We start from the raw sequence: 13344 nt of genomic DNA on the forward strand, positions 1-13344 counted from the left end.
GGTTTTGGGGAAAGCTTTTAGTTCAGCACTCTGGGCTCTTCAACTCTTTGCTTGAGAGGACAGGAAACATCTGGAGCTTGAATGTTCTGCACAGAGCAATAGAAAGTGACTACAGGGAAAAGTCTGGCTCATGTGACATGGATTTCCCTGTCACCTTTTTTTCTCAACTTACACACTCTTAGAATATGAAATGGTCAGAGAGGTCAAGTCATACCCCTGAATGCTGGGTGCCTGTACTCTCTGAATGGCAGAGCAGTTTAGGTTGAAAGGGACCTTTGGAGATCACCTAGTCCAACCCTCTGCTCAAAGCAGGGTCAACTAGGGCATGCTGCCCTGGACCAGGTCCAGTCAGGTTTTTAATATCTCCAAGGATAGAGACTCCACATCCTCTCTGGGAAACCTGTGCCGCTGTTTGACTACGCTCACAGTAAAAAAGTTTTAGGTATAAATGGAATTTTCTCTTTTGTGATTTGTGGCTCATCAGTGGGACCCACTGAGAAGTCTGGCTTCATCTTTCATAGTCGCTGCCATGAGGTAAGAGACTGATAAAATCGTCCTGAGCCTTCTCCAGGCTAAACAATCCCAGCTCGCTTAGCCTGTACCTGTATGTCAAGTACTTCAGTCCCCTAATCATCTCTGTGACCCTTCACTGGACTCCCCCTAGTATGCCTATGTTTGTCTTGTATTGTGGGCCCCAGAAGTGGACACAGCACTCCAGATTTGTCTAACCAGTGCTGAACTGGTGAGAGGAGAGGAAGGATCACCTCCCTCAGTCTGCTGGCAGCACTCTTCCTAATGCAGCCCAAGATGTAGTTGGCCTTTGATGTAAAGGCATGTGGCTGGTTCTACTTGTCCAGCAGGACTACCAGGTCCTTCTCTGTCAAGCTGCTTTCCAGATGGTTGGCCCCAGCCCACACTGGTGTATGGGGTTGTCCTGGTTTTGGCTGGGAGAGAGCTAATTTTCCTTCTTAGTAGCTAGAATAGTGCTGTGTTTGTATTCAGTATGGGATTTGGTATGAGAATAATATTGGTATGGTAATACACTGATCTTTTTAGTTGTTGCTAAAAAATCAAGGACTTTTCAACTTCCTATATCCTGCTAGTGTGCAGGTGCACAAGAAGCTGGGGGGGGAGCATAGCCAAAGCAACAACCCAAATTGGCCAATGGAATATTCTGTATCATACAATGTCATGCTCAGTATATAAAGGAGGGCTGGCCTGGCCAGGAAGTTCTTTCTCGCTCTTCTGGGATTGAGGTTTTGGGATTTTCTCTCCTCTGGATCACTAGCTGGGAACGGGCTGGGCATTGGTTGTGGTCCCCCTCTCACAGGAGACAGTCCTCCACAAACTTTCTCCGACATGAGTTCCTCCCATGGGCCGCAGCGTTCCCCACACTGCTCCGTCATGGGTCACTAACTTCCTCCGACTGGATTCCCTCCCACGGCTGCAGCCCTTCCCGAGCTGCTCCGGCGTGGGACTCCCCCGCATGCTGCAATCCTCCCAGCACTGAATTACAGCAGCGGGGCTGCCTTTTCCCATGAGACCCCGGCCTTCTTCGGGCACAGAACCTTGATTATTCCGAGCAGGAGCACAGGCCATAAATCAATGTCTGCTCCACCGTAGATCTTCATGGGTGGCAGGGGGGGGGCCGCCCTGCCGTCTCCCCACAGGATACAGGGGGGTCTCTGCTCCTGGCACACCTCCCCCCTCCTTTCTTCCTCCGTTCCTCCACTGACCTTGGTGTTCACGCAGCTGCAGCAACTCCTCCTCACAAGTCCGACTGCCCGTCACCACGTCCCTTCTTAAATACGTTATCGCAGAGGCGCAGCGTGGGTGGTAAGCAACTGAGTTGTGTATCCCTCATTTATCTATTCTATTATTACTATCATAATTATTACTTTATTTTTGTTCAATTATTAAATTGTTTTTATCTCAACCTATGGATCTACTTCCCTTTACCACTCCAACTCTCTCTCCCATCCCCCAGGTGGGGGAGGGTGAGCGAGTGGCTGCATGGTGTCTAGCTGCTGGATGGGTTTAAACCATGACAGGGGTTATTCCTTCCCAGATGCATAACTTCACATTTCCTTTTGTTGACCTTTGTAAGATTCCTGTTGGTTCATTTCTCCAGCCTGTTGAGTTCCCTCTGAATGGCACCACAACCGTCTGATATATCATCCACTCCTCTCAGTTTTGTGCCATCTGTGAACTTGCTGAAGCTGCACTCCACTGTTCAAGTCATTAATATATTCAACAGTGTTGGTCCCAGGACCTAGGGTACACCACCAGTGACTGGCTTCCAGTTGGACTTTGTACCACTGATCACAAAGCCTTGAACCCAGCAGTTCTGCCAGTTTCCAGTCCACCTCCCTGTCCATATACCTAGTCTGTAGTTCATCCATTTGTCTATGAGACTGTTACAGGAAACACTGCTGAAAGCCTTGCTAAAGTCAAAATGAACAACACTGCCTCCTCTTCCCTCCCTTACCAAGGCAATCACTTCATAGTAGAAGGTGATCAGGTTGGTCAGGCACGACTTCCTCAGTGTAAATCTACGTTGACTATTCCCAATCACCTTGTCCTCAGTTATGTTTGGAAAAGGCTTTTGGTACTATCTGCTCTATTACCTTCACAAGGACTGAGGGGAAGCTCACCACCCTGTAGGTCCCCAAGGTCTCCTCTCAAGCTCACTGATTTGTTTCTGCCACTGCCAATTGTTCTAGCTACAAATGTCCCTTTTATAATTTAAAGCAGATGACTGACATTTAACCAGAGTTGGCAAATATCCTTGGACATGATATTCAAAACATTCTCCTAAAATATATCATGGGATAAAAATTCTTGTAATTTATCCTAAAATGAAGTCTGGGGGGAAAACAGCAAATCGTGCAACATCCAGCTTCCACTTCACAACACTATTAGTTTATTTCCAGTCAATTACAGGAACATTTACATTATCTGGAATAGAGGAGGGTTGAGATTTCACTAAGTTAAAATCCAGCTGATAAATGCAGATGCTCTGTAAGCACTGCAAGAGGCACTGTGCAACATGATGTGAAGATGTTTAAAAGCCTCTAGCAGGGCGTGAGGATCTTGATGCAGCCCAGTAACTGAACTAGCATTGCATTTGCAGGATACTGCAGCTGAGCTAATCAGCCATCCCAGAAAGAACTAGCCCTGCATGTAAACAACTGGTGTCTTTGGTTGATAAACTTTGAGTTGCCTGTAACTTAAATTAGAAAAGGAACAGATAAATTCCTCTACATTTATTCTGGCATAAGCCTAAGTTTGTTCAGCCTTGAGAAAACAAGGCTTAGGGTAGACCTTATCACCATGTTCCAGTATTTAAAGGGTGGCTACAAAGAAGATGGAGACTCCCTTTTTACCAGGACACATGGAAAAGATGAGGGGTAATGGGTGCAAGTTACTGCTGGGGAGATTCCAACTGGACACGAGAGGAAATTTTTTCACAATGAGAACAATCAGCCACTGGAATAATCTCCCCAGGGAAGTGGTGGATTCCCCAACATTAGACAATTCTAAGGCTCAGCTGGACAGTGTGCTGGGCCATCTTGTTTAAACTGTGCTTTTTCCAGGAAGGTTGGACCAGATGATCCTTGAGGTCCCTCCCAACCTGGTATTCTATGATTCTATGGTAAGCTATACGAGCAAAAGGATTTTTTTGTTTCCAATTACTTTCAATCAACCTCTTAAAGAACAACTCCTAGCAATCGTATTGGCCCACATGTAGACAGCTTTAAAAACAGTAACATGATTATAAAAGTAGAAGTGTTCCAAAAATACATGTTTCTTGTTCCGCTAAGAAGTAGGATGCTCTAGTAGAGTCACAGTGGGACAGAAATACCTGGTAGTTAGTTTATGGACTGACTAGTGCAAAGTTAACATCTGACAGTCAGAAATGATTTTCTATCACCAGCTCTGAGGTGACTACACCCACGAGTTCACAAAAGTGTAGAATGTTTTGGGTCAGAAGGGACCTGTGGGTTGGAAGGGACCTTTAATGATGATCTAGTCCAGCCCTTCCCCTCAAGTTCTTTAAGACCTGGCTGGGGAAACTTACGGCTTCATGGAGATAATTTTAATCTTTGGAAATTTTAAGAGGCTGGAAGCATGCCACTGTTTGAGCAGGGCACAGAGGGGCGACCAGATACCTGCGGACTACTTTTCTTGATGTTATAGGCAAAATAACGGAAAACTGGCAATGGACTTGATTAATAAAGAATTCAAGGCTAGATATAAGGTTAATGCCAGGCAACAGGGTTGCATGGAAAGGAAATCTGTTTAACAAAACCCTATTTAATTCTTAGAGATTAGATTGGTACAGTTAACAGTAGGCACACCACAGAATTAAATCAGGGAGTATGACAGAACAAACTCAGTACTCACCATTAGCAGAGCACGCACTACACAGATTGACTGTGAACATCCTCCCTGAAACAGGTGTTTATACAGAGGTTCTGCAGGATCAGTATCAGACTCAGATGTGCTGAACTGTCTCAGCAGTCTGGAAATAACTACAAAATGATCACAGGTAAAATGTTTTGCGAAAAAAGTTGAAGGAATGGAAAAAACCAATGGGGTTAATGTGGTTGTACACAGGAAATTCAGATTCTGGCCACATGAAAATGCATCACCTTTTTCATACAGCCAAATTACAAGGTGTGAGAAAACTTGGACCAAGAGCTGCAGGGGGCACCTACATAAGAGGATCTGTCTCCAGGCACGCACTGACTCCAAAGGATGATCTAGCAGTCCAACATGAATTCCCAGGATGATGCTGACACATGAGAGACTAATGTAGCCCATGGATGTTGGGAATTTTAATGGCCTGGGCTGTATGAAGGCTAGACACAATGGTATCATTACCCTTCCTGCCTTCAGTATCGTGAATGGCATCCATACCAGAAGGGCTTGCTTCCACAACTGAAACGTCAACCCTTTCAATTACAATTGTTGCTGAGGTCCTGCTTCTGCATGTGTATTAACACAATCTAATGCACTGGATCACACTTCTAGATAGCATATTTATGAGTTTCACCCCAAGTTCAGATGCAGCAGCAATCCCTGGTATGCCCAAGGCTAACATCTCTTGAGGCAACTCCACTTTGCATCCAAGATTTTCAATTGTTCCACTATAACCAGAGAGTATTCCTAATTCCCTGCAAACTCAACTCAAACCTGAAAGTCAAGCTTGGTTTCTTCGTGCAGAGCCTCTCCCTTACAGAGTCTGTGTATGACTGGATTACATTGTCTCGCTGAGACTACTGGAGTACGTTTTGAAGAAAGGTTCTGCTGTTGATGCAGGTGTCACGAGTTAAGGCTGTGAGAACAGTTTGCAGAGAAAAGCAGTATTTTTATTAGACCCAGTTATGTAACTGGGCAAAAAAACAGGCACAAATAAAATAAAAACTTCAGGCTAAATTGTGAAAAACTGATCTGAGCTTCAGCTCAGTTGGACCAATTGTCCAGTGAGTCTGAGGGGCAATGGTTGGTAGTGTGGAAAGTAGAAGAGAAGGAAGATGTACTGCAGTCCAAGCCTGTGAAGAATAGATGGTTTTCTTTTGTTGCTGTAACACAGAAGTAGAGCAGACTTCTGAACCAGGAACAGGGTGATATTCTGAACACATGCGATTTTCCCCCATTCCCAAATGTGACCGGCAAGTAGAACACCAAAGTGCCAGAACGGTGTTTTCCAGTTTGTGGCATGTGGACTGCAGGCTATTTAAGAAATCTGCAGGAGGTGACGGAGAAAAGCAAGCCTGGAGTAAGCTTAAACATACGGTCCAGTGGGATTTGCACCTGCACTGGATTATTCTTTAGTAGTTGGAAAACTGAAAAGGTCGCAAATCTTTGTAACAGCAGATAAAGTCCTGACACAGGTAGTAGGCAGAATTTGCTGTCAGGCCTGGTCAAACCTTCACCATGTTTAGTGCAGGGTCTCCTCTCCAAGCCTGATGTACTGGATATTTGGAGTGACGGTCTATGTCCCTGAGCTGCCATCAGTTTATTCCTTTAGGTTCCCCCTGGAAGCGCTGGCAGTGAAATATGATGTTTTCTCATTTATATGTACTCTGTGTACAGCAGAGGGGAGTCTACAATGCTTTTGTCCTGGTATCCTTGTTTAATTTTCTCCTATTCCAAATGCTCCTGGGCTGGATTCTGTGTGATATTCAGCGACATGCTCCAGCTGGCACCACACCATCTGACTGCAGCATCCCAAGAGCTCGCAGCCTTTGTTGTTTTGTGCTGCACATCAGATATCCATCTTGATTAGCAAAGAATTGCCAAGTCATGATGAAAGAATGCTAATAATACTGATTAGATCTGCACAGATTATGGAGCTGCAGACATGTTTGTCAGAAAGCTCGTGAAACTTTGTTTAGAGTTATAATGAATTCCCTCCCCCCAATAGTAATAAAGCAAAATATCAGCAGCTGCCTGAAGAAAATCAACACTACCTGTGCACTGTTTGGTCTGAATTTCAATTTAGCTCTAACAGACCTTCTATCTTATTGGGAAAACATGGAAATAGGGAGGTCTTGCTGCTTCTGAGAAGTAGGAACTGTCGTAGCTCCTGCCCATCTATATATTAAATATCAAGGTCAGTCCCAGACACAAGCCACTTAAATCTGTCTATTCTGTCCTAGCAGAGAAGGCAGAAGCATGAACAAGACTGAATAATTTTCACATATTGCTTAGGGCAAAATGAGATTTGATGCCCTCTCTACTTATGTGGAGAGTATGGGGTCAAGGGACAGAGGATGACCGAACAGCAGTAAAGAAAATAAGGCCAAAGAAAACATCAACAACCATTATCACTGGAGGCACCAGGGGCTGAACTGTCTGCTGTCTGGTGCACCCATCACCTTCCTCAACACTGTCTGCTCAGCAGAGTGCCAAACAGGGACCGATTTCCACATAGGTTAAGCAAGTTACACCTTAAAATGACAGGCTCTAAAAAGAAGGGATGCCAGAAGGGTACAACCACTGCATTTTGGGCAACCAGAGGTGATGTACAGGGTGGGAAAAATGCACAGCAAGAAAAAGCCTAAAGGGAAAAAGTTATTTTTTTTTCCTGGCTTACAACCTGAAACTCCTCTCTTGGGGAGTCAAGCAACCTTCCTGTCTTGCCATCTGTCCTGTCACAGTTCAGTTGAAGTTGCCAGAAGCTGCACTGAGTGCTCTGACATACCTCTGCTGTGCCAACCCCTTGCTGTTCTCCATTAGTCCCTAGCACACTCTCCTTGCCCTTTTCCTCCCGTGGTGCAGCTATCCTTAGTTCTGGGATTCTTTCATGTCAATGGAGGCTGTGTCCAGTTAACATTTAAAATAAATGAACGTTAAGTGCAGAATTGGTTCCCATTTCCAGACTGCTCAGGTGTTGGTCTCAGCAACTGTGGAGAGAGAAGGTGATGGAGCCTTTTTATTCTGTAGTCATGCAGACTGTGTAGGTTATCAAATAGGTCTGGGATAAAGCCCCCCCATGAGAACAGTAACTAGAGACGTAACAAGGGAGCTCTAGAAAGCCCAGAACTCGTATTGGCTCAGCTTGGTCACTGGCACCGAAGCACCAAACGTAATGAACTTAATCTGTCAGCCCAAACAGGCTTTAATCTGTGGCATAAACCACTCATGATCAGTCCCGCCAAAACCCCGCAGGGCAGAAAATAAAAGCCACTTTAAGAAGGAAAGCCTGGAAAACGAAAAGTTCCTGGTTCGCACCGCTCCTTCCGCCGGCAACAGAGGCGCTGAGCCGCGACTCCCAACAGCCGCGCCTGACAGAGCGCGTCAACCCCGCACGCCGCGAAGCCAGGAGCCTGCCCCCGGGGCCTCCCGCGGCGGCGAACCAGCGCTGAGGGCCGGTGAGAGCCGCCCAGAGCGCCGGTGGCCGCCTCCGCCCCTCAGGCCGCCGTTTTCCCGCCGCCCCCTCAGAGCGGCCGCCCCCCCGCCCCTTTCCGCCGCGGTCACGTGGTGCCGCGGTAGACGGAAGAGCGGTTGTGTGAGGGGCGAGGCGGGTGCTGTGTGTATGCGTGCCCGTCGCGTCACGTGACGTGGCGGAGGAGCGGCCTCGCGCGCGCGTGGAGGAGGAGGAGGAGGAGGAGGAGCAGGAGGAAGAAGCGAGCGAGGCAGGCAGGCAGGCAGGCTGGCGGTCACGTGACGGTCACGTGACGCTGGTGGGCGCCGCGCGCCGCCGCCGCCGCTACTGCTGCTTTGTGAGCACATTGGGCAGGTACCGCGCGGGGGACCGGGGCCGCGCGCGACCGCGGGGGGGTGGGAGTTGGGGGGAAGGTTCGGGCATGGGGGGGTTGTGAGGTGATGGTCCCGCGCGCCCCGGCGGCGGCCCGGCGCCCCTCCCTCGCCCAGCGGCCCGGGGGTGGCCGTTGCCGCCTCAGCGGCCGGAGGCCCCGGGACGGGCTCGTCACCCCCCCGCCCCGCCGCCTCCCGGGGCCGGTTCCCCGTCCCCGGTGGGAGCTTTTTGTCCGGCGGCGGGTGCCTGCCGCCCCTTCCCGGCCGCGGAGGGGTTGGAGGAGGAGTGTATGTGTGTGTGGGGAGCTGGCTCTGCCCTACTTTTCCTGACAGCCGCCCCGGGGAAGCTTCGCCCTGCCCTAGATTGCCGCCCCCACCCCCCCTCCGCCCCTCTCCTCAGGGCCGCGGGTAGGGGCCGCTGAGTAGGCCGCGGCTGCGAGCAGCTCCCGCCCGGGCTCCTGTGGGTAGGGGGAGCCCACCCGACCCCCAGCGGGTGCCGGGAGAGGTGGGTTACCTTTCCGCCCTCTTCTGCGTGGGGGAGCGGGTCGCTGCACCTCATCCCCCTTGTTTCTCACCTCGCAGCCCGCTGTTTCTCTCCGAGCGAGCTCGTGCCTCTGGCGCTTTGGGCTGGGGGTGTGAGGAAAGGGGGGGGTTGCAGCTAGACCATGTAGAGAAGGAGTGGGGCTGGTGGAGAGGGGCGTGCCTTTGGGCCCCTTCCTAGTCTTGAGTCAGGCCAAAGGAGGGCTGGCAGCACAGGAAGGGAACAAGTGGGTGAATAACTATTGGTTTGTGCGTTGTGTAGGGTTTTACTTCCATGTTGTCTTAACGTATCTCCTTCCTGGGTGCTCCCTCGCTGGTAGGGGGTGGGGTAGGGCAGCCGTGTCACGGTCACAGCTACAGAATTCACTGACAATAACATCTTGGTAGCAACAGTAGGTTACTTGAGGACATGGCAATGAATGAACCGTTCTTTCTGTTAACCTTCTCTACCTAGTCCTTCCTCACCCCCGATTACTCGTGGCTGTTCAGAATTGGAAGTCAGGGCCGGGCTTTGCTATTGGCTTGGCTTATGTTGCATTTAAAAGCAAACAAACAAAAAAAGCTCTTCTGCGATTGCTGTTGTTGCTGAAGAAAATTGCAGCAGGAAAGTGAACTGGTAGAAACCCTTCTGCAAGAAACTGGATATAGAAAGGGACCTCGTTCACCTTTGAGCCTGATGGCAAGGCTCTGAAGTCTGTGATGTGAAACATTTAAAAATATGTGCTGAAATGTCTGCAGTGCTGTTGAATGCCACCTGGGAGCTGCTCCATGTGAACCTGGTTTGAAGCTTCTCTTGTAGGTGTGTTAACGTCAGAGCATGGACGTGCAGAGCCCTCTTGGTTATGTTCAAAAGGACATGCAGTCTTCTGGAGCAGAAACTTTGGGTTTGGAGTAGAGCTATGTAAGGGGAAGCTCACGAGGGCCAGCTCGCTTCATCCCTTGCTACCAAGCAGCAATTGGTCCCTAGTCACCTCAGATTGAGTAAATGCTGAATGCTTATAATACAGCAGTAGATCAAGGTGATAGCATCTGGGCCTGTGGCGGCTGGTGAAGCAGAGGGGCTGTCCTGGTGTAGGAGCAGCTGTTTTTTTCAAGAAGAGAAATTGGAGCTGGATGTGTGTGAAGGGAAGGGAGGGGGGAGGATGTGCAGGCCCAGAGGAGGAGTGCTTGCCATTGAAACGGAGCCCTTTACAACAAACAGCAACAACTCAGCCTTCTGAGGCTTTGCTTTTTTCATATTTACCAGACCCTTTTAGCAATTCCCTTGGTTATATCACGTTCTCTAGTGGAATCTGGGTTTGGATTCCTACCTGGCTGACTCAGTATTTATAGCTGGGCCCAATCTCTCTGTGGTGGTTTGACCTGACTTGTTTAAAGAATTTATTTTTAACCTTATACTAGGTAAATTGAAAGCAAGCAAGGCTAAATCACTTTCCAGCATTAATGATGTTTTGGGACTCCTGGAGGGTTACATGGAGAAACTGGATTAACTGGTGTAAACCAATTTTGATGCAGAGTCTGGAAAATGAGCCAGCTTTTGTGTTTATAACCTCAACAATCTTGGTAACTTGAGGGAGGGAGGAGTGGGAATTGGGCAAGCTCTATTCTGCTTTGTTCTAGTTGCAGTTTTATCAGCGTATTGATTTTTAAAAGTGTTTATAGTAATAAAAACAGAAGCATGGAAATTCAGAAATTTAGGCCATTTCATTTGCATTGTTTTTGGCCAGTTCTCAAAAAAGCTCCTGGTACCATGACTTGCAAAAGGATTTGACCATTCGAGGGGACTTTGGAGTTAGACTCACCACTGAAATGTAAGGAAGCTAAGGGAAAACTCAACAACAACAAAAAAAAATGTCTGTTACCAGAAGGTGCTATTCTGTAATTATTTTTTTTTTTTTTTTAGTTCTTCCATTTTTCAAGCTACCATTTTAGAACTTAGAAGCATTTTTGATGTTTTACATTATTTTGTGGACTGTTATTTTATGTGATGCCTCATAAAATGACATTTTTTGGTATATTTTGTATTTGTTGCTGGTTTCCCCCCAGTGATAGTGATTGTAGAAGAATAGTATGCTGATTAATAGTGCTTGAGAAATGTATGTATCATACATTGTTAATACTCTGTTAATAATTACTACTAATAGTAATACTATCAATACTAATGTTTACTTACAATTTCAGTAATGTTTAATGCCAGTACTTGGAATAGGTTCTTCATGAAAGAATAGGAATACAACCCTGTATCTTTTATTAATCTTTTATCTATTTATCTTTGTCTCTTACTTGGTTAAAGCACGTGAGCAGTGTGCCTCGTGTTTTAACACTGAAGACCTGTGTTATGTGCTTAGGTTTGCAGCAGCCTCGTATGACCTTGGTAAAAGAGAAGCCAAGTGACTTGTCCCATTTTATGATGACAGATTAAAGAAACTGTTGTATTTGTCTGCTTCAAAAGTATTGAATGGAATGTGCTAGAGGAAATACAAGTAATATCCACTTCATTGTTAATCTTCTGGAGCTTTTCTTCTTGTTTTTTTTTTTTTTTTTTTTTTTTTTTTTTTAACCTGATACTGTCTGCTCACTTGTAGCCCACTGCATCATCTTCACTTTTCAGAGAAGACCTAGTTTGGACTTGTACTGTTTTTCATATAACATCCCTAAACAGGTTATGCTCATTAAAATGAGAGCCAGATGTAAGGTTGTGAAGTAGCTCCTTTGCAATTACTTAAGGTTCATATTTTACAAAGATTGTACAAAGGGTTTATCCATTTTGCTCTAACATGAAAGTCCATGTGCTTTAATTTTGGCCATCTAAGTGGCAGTTTGTCAGAACTCCCCGTCCACCTGGGGCTCCTGCAGTCCATTTCACTGGTGTGGTACCATCAGCCTTTCCCCCTCATTACTTCTCAATGCTACAAAGGGTAAACAGTGACCTAAAGGCAGATAGATTAGAGGTGTTACAGTCTGATGCCTAAGATCTCATGGCTTGCTCATCTTGCTTGTACTACATCACAACTATTTTGCTGAGCATATAGTTTTATTTGTGTTCTCTCTAGGTTGTAAATCTTGTAAGATAGGTTATATGAACAACTTGTGGTGTTCCCTTGGATGAAGTTGTTTATGCTTTCAGTTCTCTTGAATTTCTCTTTTTTTTTTTTTTTCTTGTGTCCAGCTGTCTTCATGAAAGCTGCAAGATACATGGCTTCTTTTGAAAGTAAACTTGTCAAGTTTTTTTTCTCTACCTCCCCAGCTTTTAAAATCAGTCCTCTAACACGTGAGCTTGGAGGAGTCATTAACCTGGTTGAGTGTAGCATTTTACATTAAAAACAACGCAATATTTCCCATACTGAGAGAGCTTTGATCTTTCTTGAGACTTAAGGTTTGCCTAAAGTATTACTCCTATGGCGAATTCAATGATTCGTTTTTTTGCTTTATCATACAGGCAACACAGTTTATTCCAGCTCTGCAGAAGATGCGGCTTCAATGGAATTTGTGTTATAGAATCGTTCAGTATTTGAATCCAAATTTAAATGAAGAAAACACAGCTCAGCTACTTTCTTAACCTTCAGATTTGAATCATCAGGTTGCACTTTTTTTTAACCTGGTTTAATGGTGGGGGGGAAAAAAAAAGTCTGTCTAGGCTGCTGTTAAGCAGCCCTGTGGTTGAAGGTATAAAATTTGAATTCAGTAGCTATGATCATATTCCTAAATATTTTTAATGGTTAGTTGTAGAGAAAGGAAGTATCTCTGCAGTTTTACGGTGTGTGGTGTAGGTTTCATCTAGAACATTTCAGTTGTATTTCTTATGACTAAAATACTGTTCCTGGAAGTAGGATGATGCTTTAGAGAACATATTGACATTGTTTTTGAGCAAAGAAAACATTTTTTTTTTTTTCCTACTGTATAAGTTTTGTTAAGTGTTTTGAGGATGGTGGATATAATAATATAAAATGAAGCATATGGCTTCTGAAAGCCTTGTTGTTTCCTCTTTCTCTTTGGTTCTAAATGTTAACTGAATCATAGCTGCTTTATGGCAAGCATGTGACCAATATCTTGTATTATCCCATTGTCCCTGTTTCCCAGTATTTGAAGGCTATTGCTGATTTTTTTTTTTTTCTTCTCTATTTACATTATTCCTTGATTTTCAAACTTGGATGTTGTCTTAGATGGAGTTTCAGCAAAACGAATCTGAAAGGAATTCTGGTGCCAAACCCTACTGTGCTCTCAGGCTGTATATAATATATTGTATTTGAGAAATTCTGGTCTGTGCTTTTGATGGGTTGTACCCCAAGGGACAGATGTGTTCTGTTACTGGGTTTTTATTTCAGCTTTCAGTCACACATTCTTCGGATCGCTGACTTGTGATCAAGTTGGAGTCTGACATAAGATGGACATAAGTTACTGGTGTTAGCTTTGGGTGATTAAATGTGATGAGGCCAAGCAGTACTGCACTTCCTGGTCTTGTGTTTCACTTTCTTTTAGTAGCCACTGAATGAATTTGAGTGTTTTGAACATGAGGTAAGTGCCAAGGGGTATCTG

The 13344-nt window shown here is 45.8% G+C and overlaps 1 long non-coding RNA gene across 2 annotated transcripts; it reads right to left on the minus strand.

Annotated features, from left to right (window-relative positions):
* Positions 1 to 7070: 7070 nt before the first annotated feature.
* On the minus strand, positions 7071 to 10499 carry LOC116960486. Of its 2 annotated transcripts, none has more exons than XR_006165476.1 (2): positions 8844 to 10499; positions 7071 to 7415 (listed from the first exon to the last, which is right to left on the minus strand). It is a non-coding gene; the product is annotated as an uncharacterized LOC116960486 (long non-coding RNA). The 2 variants fall into 2 exon arrangements; XR_006165475.1 differs by having other exon boundaries at positions 8783 to 10499.
* Between the last annotated feature and the right edge of the window lie 2845 nt (positions 10500 to 13344).

This window comes from Tyto alba, unplaced genomic scaffold, assembly GCF_018691265.1.
Source record: "Tyto alba isolate M040663 unplaced genomic scaffold, T.alba_DEE_v4.0 Super-Scaffold_2000002059, whole genome shotgun sequence".
In the NCBI taxonomy this organism is placed as follows: Eukaryota; Metazoa; Chordata; class Aves; order Strigiformes; family Tytonidae; genus Tyto; species Tyto alba.